The sequence below is a fragment of the Orycteropus afer genome, unplaced genomic scaffold (genome assembly GCF_000298275.1).
Source record: "Orycteropus afer afer isolate SDZICR_OR568_19922 unplaced genomic scaffold, OryAfe1.0 scaffold00016, whole genome shotgun sequence".
In the NCBI taxonomy this organism is placed as follows: domain Eukaryota; kingdom Metazoa; phylum Chordata; class Mammalia; order Tubulidentata; family Orycteropodidae; genus Orycteropus; species Orycteropus afer.
In genome coordinates, this window is record NW_006921603.1 from 11,751,902 (window position 1) to 11,769,283 (window position 17,382).

Sequence of the window (17,382 nt, forward strand, 5' to 3'; positions counted from 1 at the left end):
TTATATATTTCATTATATATATATTTCATTTTTAGATGTTAATGTCCGAAAGTATCTCAGGATATTCTGCTGCCTAGAAAACTAGTTTTTAACAAGGGTCTTTAGTGTATCAAAGGAGTGACCTGAGGTGGGAATTTTCAGCCTGGTGACAGGATGTCTCTTTCTTTGTTTACTGCCATCCCAGTGTCCAAATCTTTCCTCATTCCTAGTAAGGTGATTGATTACCTTGCTTCTATCCCTGTTAAAATGAACCTGACAATCAAAGCTGGGCTTCTTGGTATCAGGATGTGCAATTAGAGCAGTACTTACTCTTGATACCATTAGCCTAGGACAGTTTTTGATAGTTCCAGATTGTTTTAGTCATCAGTGAGCCTCATTAGCAATTCAGTCATACTGTTTACAAGAGAAGTATTGTGGGCCAAAGAGGCCTTTTATTGCTTAGAGGTTGTTTAGATTTCCACATGCTCTAGGAGAAAAAAAAATCCTCAGTTCTTACCCTGTTTTCCTCTCTTTTCTTGGAGAAATACAGATTTCTTGGTTTTTAGTAGGGGTATTGGTTGCTCAGTGGTGTAATGTTCACCTTCCGCATGGGCCCAGGTTCGAATGCATCTTCAGTGTGTCCATCACCCATTTGTCAGTGGATGCCTGTGTGTCACCACGGTGCTGAGAAGGTTTAGTGGAGCATCCAGACTAAGATGCACTAGGAAGAAAGGCCTGGAAATCTGCACCTGAAAATCAGCCAATGAAAATCTTATGGATCACAATGGTCTGATCCACAGTGATCAGGAGCAGTATTTTATCCCATTGTGCATGGAGTCACCATGAATTTGGGGCAGACTTGATAGCAGGTAACAACAGCAAGTCTTGGGGCAAAATTGCCATGAAGATAATATATATCCACCTTATTTAGGATCTTTGAAATGTAAAATCAACATATCTCCTTGCTTGCTTAATTTTGCTGCAACTTTCCATTTCTTGCTACCAAAGATTCCTGATTTATAGAGTTCAAGAGAGAGGCTTTGGAGTGGATGTTGAGTAAGAACTGCTTCTCAGATGGGGTGATTACTTGACTGAGGGGCAGCTGGATATAGTCCTGGAAAACAGCCAGCAAGAATCAAAGTAAAACTACAGAAATCTTTCTATATGACATAAGGAAAGTTCATCTCTGACGTGGGAGCTGGAATCATATTTTCTCCTTTATTTTCCCTTAGTGCAAGGTGGGAGCATGGCTGATGCACAGAAGCCTTTTCCACCTTTGGCTTTCACAATTTTTTTTCCCCTCGTTCAGAAAACACAGCTATTACAAAAGAAACAACTGCTCTATCCTCTTCAAAATAGAATAATGACATTTCCATAGCAAGTTGTGGGAGGATGTGTGGGGATGTTGAGCTGGCTGAGATCCAGAGGTTTTTAAAGAATCAGAGAAAGGTCTTTCACCTCTGAAGAAGTGACAGCTGTAAAAACAAGCCAATTTTAGAATTTGCCATCTTGCGTTAACTGTATACCCTTTTGCAGTTACTGATATCTGTCAGAATAAATGCCAGTGGTTAAGAGCTCACAGACAGGCTATGCTGAGGAGGTAGAAGGCCTGCGTTTTAGGCCTGTGCCCATTTGCTTGGCTTGTTGGAGGGAAAGAGTTTTGGCTTGGGAGTCATGACACTGCATTCGTCCTGAGTGTGACACTGAGTAGCTTGCTAACCTTGCACTGCTCAGGAGTCTCTCTGGTTGTAAGGCACTTCATCTGTTATGCATATGAGTTCGACATAGTTCTAAAATACTTCTGGCTTGAAAATTCTGTGATCCTAAGTCTTGGGGAAATGCCATGAGTCACAGTGGTTTCTACACTAATAGAGTATATTTTTCCTCCAGCAATTAATTGGCTACTTAGAAGTCTTTGCCTAATTTTGATCATGGTGGCAGGACAGTTATCACCGGTAATTTGGAAGAAAAGCTTCTGTTCAGCAACATTTTTCCTAAGGGAGGCCACGGTAGTGGTCAGATTCACATAGTTGCATCTTGTCTCTCAGACTGTGTCCTGGTGACCTAATTCTGGAAAACCACCCACAAATGCTTCTTTCAGTTTATCTATATTCCTGGATCTTAGCTCTGAAAATTACAAATTGTTGCTCAGGATGATTAATACTAAGATAACAGGCTATTAGAGCTGCAAAGAATCTGAGACACCATGAAGTCTGTGATAGTTACTTTATTTGTCAACTTGGTTAGGCTACCATAACCCACCCAGTTGCTCTCCAGTTGACTTGTGATGACCCCGTGTATATCAGAGTAGAACTGAGTTCTGTAATGGAGCATTTACAAGAGCTGATTTTTCGGAAGTAGATTTCCAGGACTTTCTTCCAAGATGCTTCCAGGTGGACTCAAACCATCAAGCTTTGGGTTAGCAGTTGAAGGCTTAACGTTTGCACTCAGGGATGCCATAGTCTTCATTTATTCAATCAAACACTAATGTAGGTGTTGCTGTGAAGCTATTTGGTAGATATGAATAAAGTCCATAATTAGTTACTTTACGGAAAAGAGATTATCCTAGATGATCTGAATGGGCCAGATTCAATTTTGAAAAGCCCTGAGAGGAGAGGTTTCTGGGAGAATGAAATTTCACCTGTGCCTGGGAGTTCCAGCCTACCCTTCTTGATGTCCTGGCCTATGAGTTTTGGACTGTATCTCCTACTGGTTCTGTTTTTCTGGTTGTACCTTGACTGATATGAAGTCCAAATCCTGCATTTTATAGAGAAAAAATGGCATTCATTCTCCAGAATTCATTAGTGGGAGAGTTTAGTGTCCATTCCAGGGGCCTTGACTCCCAGGCCTGTATCACTCACTCCCTCAGCACCATGCTCCTTCTGTTGCCTAGAATTCAGCTGTCAACATGGACAGAAGGACATAGGCATAATATATGAAAGATTCCTGCTTTCTCACCACATGCCTCCAAATGTTTCCCTTACGGTTTGTTCAATATGTTCTCCATCTTTGTTTGGCTTTTGTGCAAGGATAAGGAACTCTGGTGGTGCCGTGGTTAAAGCATTCAGCTGCAAATCAAAATGTTGACAGTTCAAACCCACCAGCTGCTCTATGAGAGGAAGTTGTGGCAATCTGCTTCTGTAAAGATTGACAGTCTTGGAAACCCTCTGTCCTATAGCCTTGCTATGAGTCAGAGTCCACTCAATGGCAGTGAGTTTGGATTCTTTGTGCAAAGTGTTGAATGGCCTGGTGAAAATGCGTGCATGGAACCCAGAAGCATTAAACCCTATTGACTCTTAGCATTGAAATTAAGCACTCAGATTTTGCAGAAAGTTGTTTAACCAGATATTCAGGGATACTGGAGTCTTACGAAGGTATTCCTGGCAGCACTTCTGGCCATGAACTCTGGAAAGTGCTTGTAGGGCTGAAAAGACACTTCTTGTCCATGCCCTTCATAAAACTCTGAGCCGTAGTTCTTAACTTTTTGGCAGACTGAGATGCTTTGAAGAATGTAATGCAGAGTTTCTCAGCCTCAGCACTCTTAACATTTTGAGCTAAGTTGTTGGAGGGTAAGGGCGGGGAGGGTGGTTTTGTTCAATGTAGGGTGTTCAGTAGTATCCCTGGCCTCTATTCACTAGACATCAGAACATTCCTCAGTTGGAACAACTAAAGATGTTTCCAGACTTCACTGATGTCCCCTAGGGGTCAAAGTTGCACTGAGTTAAGAACAATTGGTCTACGGGAAGCCAAGAAAAAAGCACACATATGAAGACAAATTAAAAATGGTCCTAGACCTCTGTTGTCATCCACATGGAACCTAGGTTAAGAACCACTATTTGCTTTACAGTTTGATAATACCTTCTGCATACTTGCTTCTCACTTATCAACTATCTGATATTTCGCATTTAGGACAATAGTGAAAAATCTACTATCTGACTATTTTGTGAATTAACGAAGTACGTCTGGCAGTAATGAATGCTGAGGTGTGAGGCAAGAGTAACACTGGCTGTGATGATTATGGTTATGAGTCAACTTGGCTGGGCCATGCTTCTCAGTGGTTTGGTAGTTATGTAAAGATATAATTTGGCAGTTATATAATGATGTAGGCATGTTCCATTTTGTGTCTGATGTGACTGTCCTTCCTTTTTGCATAATGCTGAATTTTGCATCACTACTTGGTCTGTGGAACCTAACCATGTTGATATGTGAGGAGTAAAGGTATTGTTTATATTTTAGTATGTACATTTTGTCTACTGGAATGGAAGTTTTTTTGAGCAGAAGAGAGCATGCCAAATGTCATTTTAGCACAGTATTTTCATCATGATGTTGTTCTTGTGTGCCATTGAGTAGATTCTGACGCATAGTGAGTCTATAGGAATAAAAATTCCCCATAGGGTCTTGGGAGCAGATGAGCAGGTCTTTTGTCCCACAGAGTCACTAGGTAGGTTTGAACTGCTGACCTTTCAGTTAGTAGCTGAGTGCTTAACCATTGCACCACCAAAGTTCCTTCGCATCATGACAGTGCTTGGTAAACAATGACTGATCCATTGAAAGAACATTGGAAGCTCTATGAGAACAATTTGTCTCACTGGGAAAGAGTATAGCAGAGGGGTTTAGAGCATGCATCATCCTTTCTTCCCTATAACATAAAAACCAAAACCCGAACTCACTGCCATTGAATCAATTCAATTCATAGTGACCCCTCCTTGGGTTTCCAAGGCAGTTAAGTATCACAATGGAAGTAGATTGCCCAATCTTCCTTCCGAGGAGTGGCTGGTGGGTTTGAACCACTAGCCTTCTGGTTAGCAGTCAAATGCCTTAGGCACTATGCCACCAGAGCTCCCATAATAACTATGTTAATTTTGGGTAAAGTTAAATAAACTTGCTAATCCTCTGATCTTTACTTGTGAAATGAAAAAAACATTGTAGAGTTTTTACGTATATAAAATTAGGTATTTATGTAAAGCACATGGCACAAAAAATGCCCCATAAATATTTAGCCATTATAATTATTCCTTTTATTCTCCTAGAACACTTCCTTGTTGATATAGTGGCCAGTCAGGTTTGGGAGGACCTCGGGTATCACAGAGCAGTGAGAAAAGCAGAGGAGGGGGTTGTTGCTGGGCAAGGAGAGCAGATTTGCCTGGCTGAGGCAGGGCTTCAAACTGGTTCAAAACTATTCAGTCATGGCTGACGTAGTGAAATCAAAACAGTCCCAAATTTATAAAATGTGGATGTATTGGAATGATAACTGTAATGAGAAAAATTACAGGTCAAGTCCCTGGAATGGATACATGGAAGAGGTATAGTAAGCCCTTTCAGGAGCCTGATTCAGGAGATTGGATTATTGTTAGGACTGCTGAGAGTGACTCACATTCAAAGTGGCCACCATCTTTGAGCCAGACAGTGTTGTTTCTAACTCTGCCAATCAAGAGATTTGGTTGCTATGCAATGTGCATGTTGCCCTTGTTTTCGAGGAGGAGTAAGATGAAGTTTGTAGCTGGGCATTGACCTATAATTTCTTCTGTTCTAGTTATTGTTCTGGGATGCCCACATTTTACAAATTTGGTTCCATTCTGGGTTCACTTCATTGGCCATGAATAAACCAGGAAGAAGTGGTTCGAAGCCCTGCTCTATAGTCCTTTGTCCCTCATGCAGAAAGCTGCTCTAAGGGCCATAAGATGGAGCTAGTCTCAGAGACGGAGCTCTGGTAACAAGTGTTAAGGCATTTCAGTGCTAACCACAAGGCTGGAAGTTCAAACCCATGAGCCACTCCTCAGAAGGAAGATTGGGCAATCCACTTCCATAGTGATACTGCCTTGGAAACCCAAGGAGGTGTTGCTGTGAGTCAGATCCAGCTGGTCCGCAGTGAGTTTATTTTTTTGGTTTGGTCTCGGAGACTCCCTTGTATCACCCAGAAGGGCTTCAATTACTGATTTCATTTCTTCTAGCATCTTAGCAGTAGGAAGTAAACCTTGCATATTTTCAGGAGCAGAAAGCAAACAGTGTGCATTCCCCTGCAGAATAATTAGGAAACCAAATAGGTAGTGCTGTGAAATGAAGTATAGAGCCAGTTGTTAAGAAGACACTCAGAACAGCCACTTGTCAGGGGATCCCCCAGAGGGCACTGGAGCTATGTAGTACTGGGGCCTTGGAAATGTGTGAAAGAGCCCCTTCCTCTGCCCTTGGAAAAAGGATAGCCTTTAGACAAAGGAGGTGCTCTGATAGCATTGTGGTTAAGGCTTTGTGCTGCTAACCAAAGGGTCAGCAGTTCAAACCCACCAACTTCTCCATGGGAGAAAGATGAGGCAGTCTGCTTCTGTAAAGATTTACAGCCTTGGAAAACCTATGGGGTGGTTCCACTCTATCCTATAGGGTTGCTATGAGTTGGAATTGACTCATTGGCAGTAGGTTTGGGTTTTTTGGTTTTAGACAGTGAAGCCCTGGTGGTGCAATTTTTAAAATGCTCAGCTGCTAACCAAAAGTTCAGCAGTTCAAAACCATTAGCCATTCTACTGGAGAAAGTTGTGGCAGTCTGCTTCCATTAAAATTTATAGCCTTGGAAACCATATTGGATAGTTCTACTCTGTCCTGTAAGGTTGCTATGAGTTGGAATCGACCGGACAGTAATGGGTTTGGTTTTTGGTTTCAGACAAATTGTACTCACCAGCCGTTGGGTTGGTTCCTTCTGCCAGTGCTGCTTAAAGCCAGCTTCCTGCCCAATTAGACAGCCTCTGTGGAGAATGCTTTATCAAACCTTGTTAAGAGGAAAAATAACAGAATGTTCTCTCTGCTTTCAAATTTATTTTGAAGCTTGCATTTATCTGCCAGAAGGAAATGTTTGTCTTTCCCTGAAGCTGTCAGGTGAGCCCTGGAATTAAAAGGTGATGTTTCTCTAAATATTGCTCAACACTATCATTATTACTTTTCATAGATGAGGATTAATGACCAGGAAAATGAAGACTTCTTTGTAGGTGATTTTATTGGGCATAAAGACATAACAATATGCTTGGTAAGAAAATTCTGAGCTCCTATCTGGAGTTTGAAGATTCAGTGTTTTACATATTGTGTACCTAAGATCTATTCTATCCACTGGGAGCTGTTGACAGAGAAAGACCACTGTTGGTATTAACTATGCTTAAGTACTATTTTTTGCACCCTCAGAAACCTTCATTGGCTCCTCACTTATAATGATATGTTATTAAATTCCTTAGCTTAAATTTCAAGATTGTGTATAACCTGGCCTCATACTATCTTGGTCAATAATTACAGATAGTTCTTGAGTTATGACGAGATTCTTTTCTGATTACTCCCTCTTAAGTCAGTTCTGAAGTAAGTTGAATACCTTTTCTTCTTTTTTGGCTTCCATTATTATTGTCTTTTATTATCAGTATCTATATAAATCTGATCTTTATTTGTCTTTAGGGGTTGGAAATATTACATATAAACTTACAGATAATATTTTTGTATGTACACATGTATTACTAATGAGAAGATGCACACACACACATACAAAAGAAAGTCATAAGTGCAGGTCATTACACTCAAATATGTAGTAAGTCAGGGACTACTTGTACTTGCAGAATGTAACTAACACACTTAAGCACAGTATCTAGCACATGGTAAAAAAAAATAATTAGCTTTTATTACTTTGTTATTTGCAAAAGCTATTGCTTCTGTCTGCTTAGCATCCAAAAATAGTAATCTTTCTTTTTCTGGTGACAGCTCTACCTTTTCCAGTCTTCCCCTTTGCCAAACATGTGTTATGGGTGAGCTGGCCTACCACAAAATAGTCCCGGTTTGGGGGTTCTGGAATCCCTGGGTGGTGTAAACAGTTAAGTGCTCAGTTGCTAATTAAAAAGTTGGCTATTTGAATCCACCTGGAGATGACTTGGAAAAAAGGCCTGGAGATCTTCCTAAACATCAGCTACTGAAAACCCTAGGGAGCATAGTCCTGCTCTGGGATGAATGGTGTCACGGTGAGTAAAAATCCACTTGATGGCAAATGGTTTTGTTTTGTTTTGATAGTTCTTAAACCCAGCCACACCTTTAAGTTTCTCTGAATTGGACATGTGATCCCGTAAATGTTCTCTTTTGTAATTAATTAATTCAAAGTGGTTTCATCTCTTGCTGGCTACTTGGGTGACAATAATAAATTAAGCTGTTCTGGTTACCTAGTGCCACTCTGACAGGAATATACTGCAAATGGGATGGCCTTAACAAACAGGAGTTTATTCTTACAGTTTGGAGGCTTTAAGTCCAAGTTCAAACTGCCAGGCTCTAGGGCTTCAACCTTGGGCTTCACCTCTGCCTCTTGCTCTAGGTCCACTGAAGCTAGAGGCATCTCTTCACTCAGGCAGCTACTGGCTGCTTAGCCTAACAAGCCCAAGGTCGACAAATAAAATGGCACAGTCCTGATGTTACCAAACCACACAGCAGGCCATTAATTCAAGTCCATTGTAAATCCCAAGGTCGGCAGAGCATGGCAAACTGCTGAACAGTGTCACGGCTACGTGTAGGATCCAAGAGTGCCATAAGCTAGTGACCATTCCCAAAGATGGGGCTTATATATGGGAAGCAGACCACATACCCAAAGGCAGCTACTCAGCTGCTCACAATAGATTTCACCATGGAGTTGATTACAAGGCTCATCATGGGGAATACTACATCCTGCTGCCCAGCCACTCAACCAGGCCTAGCCAAGTTGACACAAAAACATCACCACAGGCGACAAAAATAAATTAAGCATAGTACCCCCTCTGCGAGTCCATTTCATGGAGGAGAAATAGAAATAAGTTCATAAGCAGACACAGTTTCAACACTAGAAGAAGTCTACACAGAGAGTTGCATCATAAATGATACTTTATGTGGTCTTCCTTCCAAAACCCATAACCCCAGTCTAATTATGAGGAAAATATCAGACAAAATTCAATAGACAGGCATCCTACAATATATTAGAACAAAGGATGGACTTTAGTTAATAAAAGGAGCTCTGGTGGCATAGTGCCTAAGGCATTTGACTGCTAACCAGAAGGCTGGTAGTTCAAACTTACCAGCCACTCCTCGGAAGCAAGGTTGGGCAACATACTTCCTTAGTGATACTGCCTTGGAAACCCAAGGAGTGGTCGCTATGAGTCAGGTCCGACTCAACAGCAGTGTGTTTGGTTGTTTTTATAATTTAGTCACGTATTTATTTACATGTATTTTCTATCTCTCAGGAGAATATAAGTTCCATGAGATGAAGCTATGGTTGACTGAGAACAGTTCCAGGCACAGAATGGTCATCAATAAATACCTTTTGAATAAATGAGTAAATGAAAGGATGTCTTTTCTTTGCTCCTCCACCTGCTTAAGTATGAATTGTAGCCTCCCTTTCTTGTAAAGTTACCATAGGAGGTTAGAAGTTCAGTCTTTAGTGTCAGATAGCTTGGATTGAATCCCAGGTTTGTCCTCAAAATATCTTTATTGATAATAGATATGATGATAAATGAGTCTCTAGTCTCTTTCAGCCAATGTTAAGTATTTGGAGGGTCTATTTTGGATTAAGAACATGGACTTTGAAATCTGATAGACATTGGGTTCTATTCTCAGTTTTGCTACACATGGAATCTTTACTACATCATGAAAATCTTGGTCAAGTTATTTGATGTCTTAATTTCTTAATTTTAAGCCTTAATTTCTTCACCTCTCAAACAGTGCCTACCTTATAGAGTTGCTGGGAAGATTCAATGAAATAATATCTGTGAAGCACTGAGTTCAGTGCCTGTTATTGAGTGTTTAGTAAGTGCTAGTTGTTATTGTTATGTACATAGTAAGTGCTCGGTACAGATTAAATGTTATCATATAGCCTTTTCTGACCACTTTAGTACTCTTTTGTTCTCTCTTGTGGTATTCATGATGTCTGGTCCATACTTTAGCTGTATTGGTCTTTGTGTGTGTGTGCGTGATCCATATATTCTTAAACAGATTGCTAAATTGTCTGACAATAAAAAACCACTTGCTGTCAAGTGGACTCTGAACCATGGTGACCCTATGTGTGCAGAGTAGAACTGTCTGCATAGAGTTTTCATGGCTGTGATCATTTAGAAGCAGGGCTTTCTTCTGAGGCGCCTCAGCATGAGTTCAAAATGCCAGCCTTTCCGTTAGTAACTGAGCACTCTCTGTGCTGCCCAGGGGCTCTTCTTGACAACAGGAGGGTCTGAAAGTCAGGACTGTTACTTGTACTTTTCTCCTCCTTGCAGAGGGCACTGAGTCCAGCATGGAACACATGTTGTTGTTAAGTGCTGTTGAGTCAGTTCCAATTCATAGTGACCCTGTGTATAACAGAATAAAACGATTCTTGGTCCTATGTCATCTGCACAATAGTTAGAGCCCGTTGTAGTAGCCACTTTATCAGTCCCTCTTGTTGAGAATCTCCTTTTTTGCTGACCCTCTACTTCGCTAAGTATGATGTCTTTCTCCAGGGATTGGTCCCTGTTGTGGTTACCTAGTGCCACTCTACCAGAAATACCACAAATGGGAATGGTTGAAACAAAGAGGGGGTTATTCTCTTACAGTTTTGGAAGCTAGAAGTCTGAGTTCAAAGTGCCAGGCTCTAGGGGCTGGGTAAAAGCCCATTGACCTTGCAATTTAGCTCTGCCTCTTGCTTCTGGGCCACTGAAGCAAGAGGCATCTCTTCACTCAGGCAGCTGAAGCCTGCTGAGGCTAACAAGGCCAAGGTTGATAAATAAAATGGCACAGTCCCAATGTTACCAAACAACATGGCAGGCCATTCATTCAAGAGTCCAAAGATTGGCAGAGCATGGCAGGCTGATGAACAACGACTTGGCTACATGCAGGGTTCAAATGTGCCATGGTTAGAGACAATTCCTGAAGCTGCTTCTTATATATGGGAAGCAGACCACATCCCTAAAGCAGGTACTCAGCTGCTTGTGGTAGGTCCCACCATGGAGTTGATTGCCACTCTCATCATGGGGAATAACTACCTTTAGCTGCCTAGCCATCCAACCAGGCCCAGAGAAGTTGATATACAACCTTAACTACCACAGTCCCTCCTGATAGCTTGTCTAAAGTAAGAAAGTGAAGTCTTGCCATACTCACCTCTAAGGAACATTCTGGCTATTCATATTCCAAGACAAATTTGTTCATTCTTCTGGCAGTCTATAGTGTATTCAATATCCTTTACTAGCACATAATTCAAATACGTCAATTCTTCCATTTCCCCTTATTTTTGGTGACTGATTGGAATGAAGTGTCCTACCTCCATAAACTCACCGCCGTCAAGACGATTTCAACTCATAGTGACCCCTCCTTGGGTTTCTGAGGCGGTATCGCTACAGAATTAGATTGCCCAATGTTCCTTCTGAGGAGTGGCTGGTGGATTTGAACCCAGACTTCTGGTTAGCAGTCAAATGCCTTAGGCACTATGCCACCGCAGCTCCCTCTAGTTCCTAATTATTTTCCCTCTGTTGCATACTGCTCACTTAAAGAAAATGTTCTCTCTCAAATACGTAACAGCTTTTCCTCTGATCCTCAGTGAAGCACTCTGTGCACAAAAGGAGACAATGAATGCCTCTTTGCCTGCTAATATCTCACATGAGGAAGTTCCTAGTTCACAAGTTGGTTTCCTCTCGATTCAGGGCCCAGCTATATGGCTTTGGAGCAGATAGTTCATGTCTGCTATCTTTGGGGAAGGAGGAATTTCTTATAACTTCAACTGCAATGTGGCTTCTTTCTTCCTTGATTTTTCTTCACTTATAAAATGGAGATCATAAAGATCTTAGGGAAATTTGTAGGAAGAATGGGAAAATTTCTACCATTCTTTCTGGCCATGGTATCCTGTGTGTGAGAGAGCTCAGTTTTCAACATTATCAACTAGGAGCATTGTTGCCAGGCTACTTTAATGGTTACCTTCACTTCTGGCTCTAGTTGACTTGAATCACATCAATGATGAGAGATTTCTAAGTGGAAATTCCATAGGGTTTCAGGCCCAAGACCATTTTTTTTTTCTCTTTTTGGCTAGATGCTTGAAAAAACTCCACCTATTCCTTTAGCTATCAGCTCAAACACCACATTGTTAGGAAGCCCGTTCCATACCTAGCATTAAGTCATGTCCTCTGTTACACGTGAGAGTCCGTGGGTGGCGCAAATGGTTAAGCACTCAGCTGCTAAACAAAAGGTTGGCAGTTGAACCCACCTAGAGGTACTTCAGAAGAAAGGGCTGATGATTTACTTCCAAAAAAATATCAGCCATTGAAAATTCTACAGAGCATAGTTCTATTCTGACACATGTGGGATCTCCATGAGTAAGAATCAACTTGATGGCAATTTGTTTTGATTCTATTATATGGGCCACAGTGCTCTAGAGCTTTCCTTCAAAACCTTTATCAGAGTTTGACAATAGCTTTTTATTTGCATGATTATCTAGTTTATGTCTATTTTCTCCAGTACATTGTGAGCTCCATGAGGCCAGGGATGATTTTACTCAACAGTGACTAGTACACAGTAGTTACTCACTAAAGATTTGTTATTGAGGAAATAGCAAAGGACCTGAACTTTTTAAGCCAGGACAGGCCTGGTGGTTTTATTCTATGCATCCTTGGACTGGCTGTCTTCTCATTTATAATCAGGAAGACAGGCCAACAGATAACTATTGAATGCAGCTGGTCTGAGATTCAGGAGGAAACAACTTCTTGCTGACACATGTCTCTAAGCTCTTGGAAATGTTTAAGTCTGTCCATTAAATCTCATAAATAGCATCTGATGAAAAACGTAGTGATTTGGATCAAAACAGGCAAGGAGACTGAGGGGAGTTTATAGAACTGAAGGAAATCATGTAGCTATTCTTTAGGACTGCTCTATGTGGATGGGCTGCAATGCAGGTTATTAGCCATAAAACAATCTCACTGTTTAATAATCACAGATACCTATAACATCCAGAGGATGAGGGGAGACATACCTCTGCTTTTCCCATTGAGTATCTTTTAACCAAATCAAACCAAGCCAAACTAAACCAAACCAAACCAAACCAAAAAACACTGCTATCAAGTTGATTCTGACTTATAGTGACCCCATTGGGTTTCCAAGGCTGTAAATCTTCACAGAAGTAGATTTCCTCATCTTCTGCTCACAGAGCAGCTAGTGGGTTTTGAACCACCAACCTCCTGGTTAGTAGCCACATGCTTTACCCTATAAACTGCACTTCAGAAAGTTATTTGAGTGTCTCATCTCACTATGTTTCTCTTCATCTTCTCTTCTTATCAGGGCTTCCAACTGTTGATTTTGGTTTGACCCCCTGCTGAGAATTTGCATTTCTAACCCAGATATACTGAATCAGAATCTACATATTTACAAGATTACCAAGTGATTGTTTTGTATTCTTGTGTAACAAATACAAAAGCATCACTTGGGAATCTATAAGAATTACCTGGGAATCTTGATAACATGTAGATTCTAGTTTAGAAATGCAAATTATCTGAAGGGGCTTGACCTGGTAAAAAGCAGTTCAAACCCTGCTTCTTGTACATTTTCTGCTCCCCAGGGAGCTCTGGTGTTGTAGTGCCTATGGTATTTGACTGCTAACCGAAGGCTGCCGGTTCAAATCAACCAGGCACTCCTCAGAAGGAAGATTGGGCAATCTACTTCTGTAGTGATACTGCCTCAGAAACCCAAGGAGTGGTCGCTATGAATCAGATCCAACTCGATGCCAGTGGGTGTGTGGGAGCCATGCCCTAGCATCTCAGCACTTTCCTGTGTAAGTGTAAATCCCTTGAGTTCTGAGTATTTTTTGCTCACTTGATTCTGACGGGCAGCAGCTGCTGCTGTTGTTAGTTGCCATCGAGTTGGCTCTGACTCATGTTGATTTTAAGTATAACACTGAAACATTGCCTGCTCCTGCACCATCTTCATAAGCATTGGTATATTTGAGTCCTTTGTTGTGTCTATTGTGCCAATCCATTTCATTGAGGGTTTCCCTCCTTTTTGCTGACCCTCTGCATTATCAACCACGATGCCCTTTTTCAGCAATTGGTCTTTCCTGAAGATGTGTCCAATGTAAGCAAGACAAAATCTTGACATTCTAGTTTCTAAGGAGCTTCCAGGTGAATTTCTCTTAAGAGTGAATTGTGGGTTCTTTTGGCAGTCCATTGTATATTGAATATTGTTCACCAACATTACAGTTCAAATGCATCAATTCTTTTCCCTTCCTTTTCCTTAACCAGTTAGCCAACAAAAACCTTATGGAGGGTTGCTACAACACTGTATTGTATCTGGCTATAGTTTCTTCAGATTCCTCAGAATGGAGCAGCTTTAAGAAAAAAAGCAACCTGATTTTTTTCTAATTTTGAGCCCTTTTAAAACATCATTTTGATGAAATGTTCTGTGAACAAAATCTCTATTTCTTTACTTTGCCTTCCAGGTGGAGGATATGTACATAGAGTTCCCAAGCTGTGTTCTCTCGAACACCAGTTTCAGCAGATATTACTCATCAACAAATATTTAGTCAGGCATCGGGCTAACCTTTGAGGACATAAAACCAAAACCAAACCAAATCCTTTGCTCTCTAGCCAATTTGGCTCATAGTGACCTTATAAGGCAAGGTAAAACTTCCCTGTAGGGTTTACAAAGATACAATCTTTACAGAAGCAGACTGCCACATCTTTCTCCCACAGAAGGACTAGTGGGTTCAAGCTGCTAAACTTTCTGTTTAGCACCTCACCACTAGGGCTCCTTTGGGGAAATAAAACCAAAAACCAAACCAAACTCACTGCCATCGAGTTGGATCCAACTCATAGTGACCCCTCCTTGGGTTTCCAAGGCAGTATCACTACAGAAGTAGATTGCCCAATCTCTCTTCCAAGAAGTGACTGGTGGGTTTGAACCACCAGCCTTCTGGTAAGCAGTCAAATGCCTTAGGTACTACGCCATCTGAAACAACAGACTTGGCCTGTTCTCATAGTGCTTACTATCTAGTGTGGTGACAGCTATTAATAAAATAATCAGCCATTTAATTTGGTGCTTACATGGGAAATAGGTTTCATAGAAGTCCACACTGCTATGAGAGCATATTTGAATATGTTGTTGTTGTTATGTGCCATAGAGTCAGACCTGACTCATAGCGGCCCCTCCTTGAGTTTCCGAGGCAGTATTACTATGGAAGTAGATTGTCCAACCTTCCTTCTAAGGAGTGGCTTGTGGGTTTGAACCGCCAGCCTTCTGGTTAGCAGTGAAGTGTGTTATGCACTATGCTACCAGAGCTCCTATATTTGAATATAGGGTTTAGTAAAATTTTTTGGTTAAAGGACTAGATGGTAAATATATTTGCCCTTGTGGACAGTATAGTCTAGCTACTCTAGAGTTGTACCATGAAAGTGTTGTTCTGAGGTCCATCCAGTTGGTTCTGACTCATAGAGATTTCATGTACAACAGAATGAAACACTGCCTGGTTCTGTGCCGTCTTCACAGTCATTGCTTTGTTTGAGCTCACTGTTGCAGCCAGTCAGTCCATCTCATTGAGGATCTTCCTCTTCCTCAGTGACCCTATACTTTACCAAGAATGATATCCTTCTCCAGGGAATGGACCCTCCTGAAAGCATGATCCAAGTATTAGAGGCAAAGTCTTGTCATCTCTTTTAAGAAGTATTCTTGCTGTACTTCATCCAAGACAGATTTGTTTGTTCTTCTTGAAGTCCATGATATATTCAGTATTCTTCATCAACACCATAATTCAAATGCCATTAATTCCTCTTTGTTCTTCCTTATTTTTTGCCCACCTTTCTCGTGCATACGAGGTGATTGAAAATACCATGGCTTGGGTAAGGCACACCTTAGTCTTCAAAGTGAGTTTTTTGCTCTTTAACACTTTAAAAATGTCTTTTGCAATAGATTTGCCCAATGCAATATGTTGTTTGATTTCTCAACTGCTGCTTCTGTTGTGTATTGATCGTGAACCCAAATAAAATGGAATCCTTGACGATTTCACTCTTTTTTCTGTTTATCATGTTGGTGTTTATTGGTTAAGTTGTGAGGATTTTTGTTTTAAGTTCAGGGTAATCCATACGGAAGGCTGTAGTCTTAGATCTTCATCAGTAAGTGCTTCAGTTCTTCATTTTCAGCTGTCAGGATTGCGTCATCTGCATATCACAGGTTATTAATGAGTCTTTCCCCAATCCTGATGCCATGTTCTTTTTCTTACAGTCCAACTTTGGATAAATGTGGTGAGAGAATACAACTCTGACGCACATCATTCTTGATTTTAAACCATGCAGTATTTCCTTGTTCTGTCAGAACAACTGCCTCTTGGTCTATGTACTTATAGCGACCCCTCCTTGGGTTTCCAAGGCAGTATCACTATGGAAGTAGATTGCCCAACCTTCCTTCTGAGGAGTGGCTGGTGGGTTTGAACCTCCAGGCTTCTGGTTAGCAGTCAAATGCCTTAGGCACTATGCTACCAGAGCTCCCTGGGTAAAATTAGTGTTCTAGAATTCCTATTCCTTGCAATGTAATCCACAACTTGTACTGACATATTAGCAATTGATCTGTTCCACAGTCAGCTCCTGGCCTTGTTTTGACTGATATTGAGCTTCTTTATTGCTTATTTACACAGATGTATTCAATCTGATTTCTCTGTATTCTATCTGACAAGGTCCATGTGTATAGCCACTGTTTATGTTGTTGAAAAAAGGTATTTGTAACAAATAAGTGATTGATCTTGCAAAATTCTATCATGCAATCTACAAGTCATTTCTATCACCAAGGCCATATTTTCCAACTACTGATGATTCTTCTTTGTTTCTAGCTTTTGCATTTCAATTAATTATAAATACATCCTGATTTCATGTTTGGTCAATTTCTAACTGCAGAAGTTGGTAAAAATCTTCAATTTCTTCATCTTTGCATTTAGTGGTTGGTGTATAAATTTGCTATGAGTCAGATCCAACTCAACGGCATTTTTATTTTATTTTTTTGATATAAATTTGAATGGTAGTAGTATTAACTGTCTTCCTTGTGGATGTATGGGTATTGTCCTATCACTGACAGCATTGAGCTGCAGGATTGACCTTGAAACGTTTTTGATGGTGAATGCAACTCCATTCCCCTTCAATTTATCATTCCTGGCATAGTAGATCATATGGTTATCTTATCCAAAATGACCAATAGTAGTCCATTTCAGTTCAATAATGCCTAGGAAATTGACCTTTATGTGTTACATTTCATTTTTTACAATTTTCAGTTTTTCTAACTTCATATTTTGGTATTCCATGTTCCAGTTATTAATGGATATTTGTATATGTTTCTTCTCATTTTGAGTCATGCCACATCAGCAAATGAAGGGTCCCAAAAGCTTTACTCCATCTGTATCATTAAGGTCACCTCTACTTTGAGGAGACAACTCTTCTTTTTTTT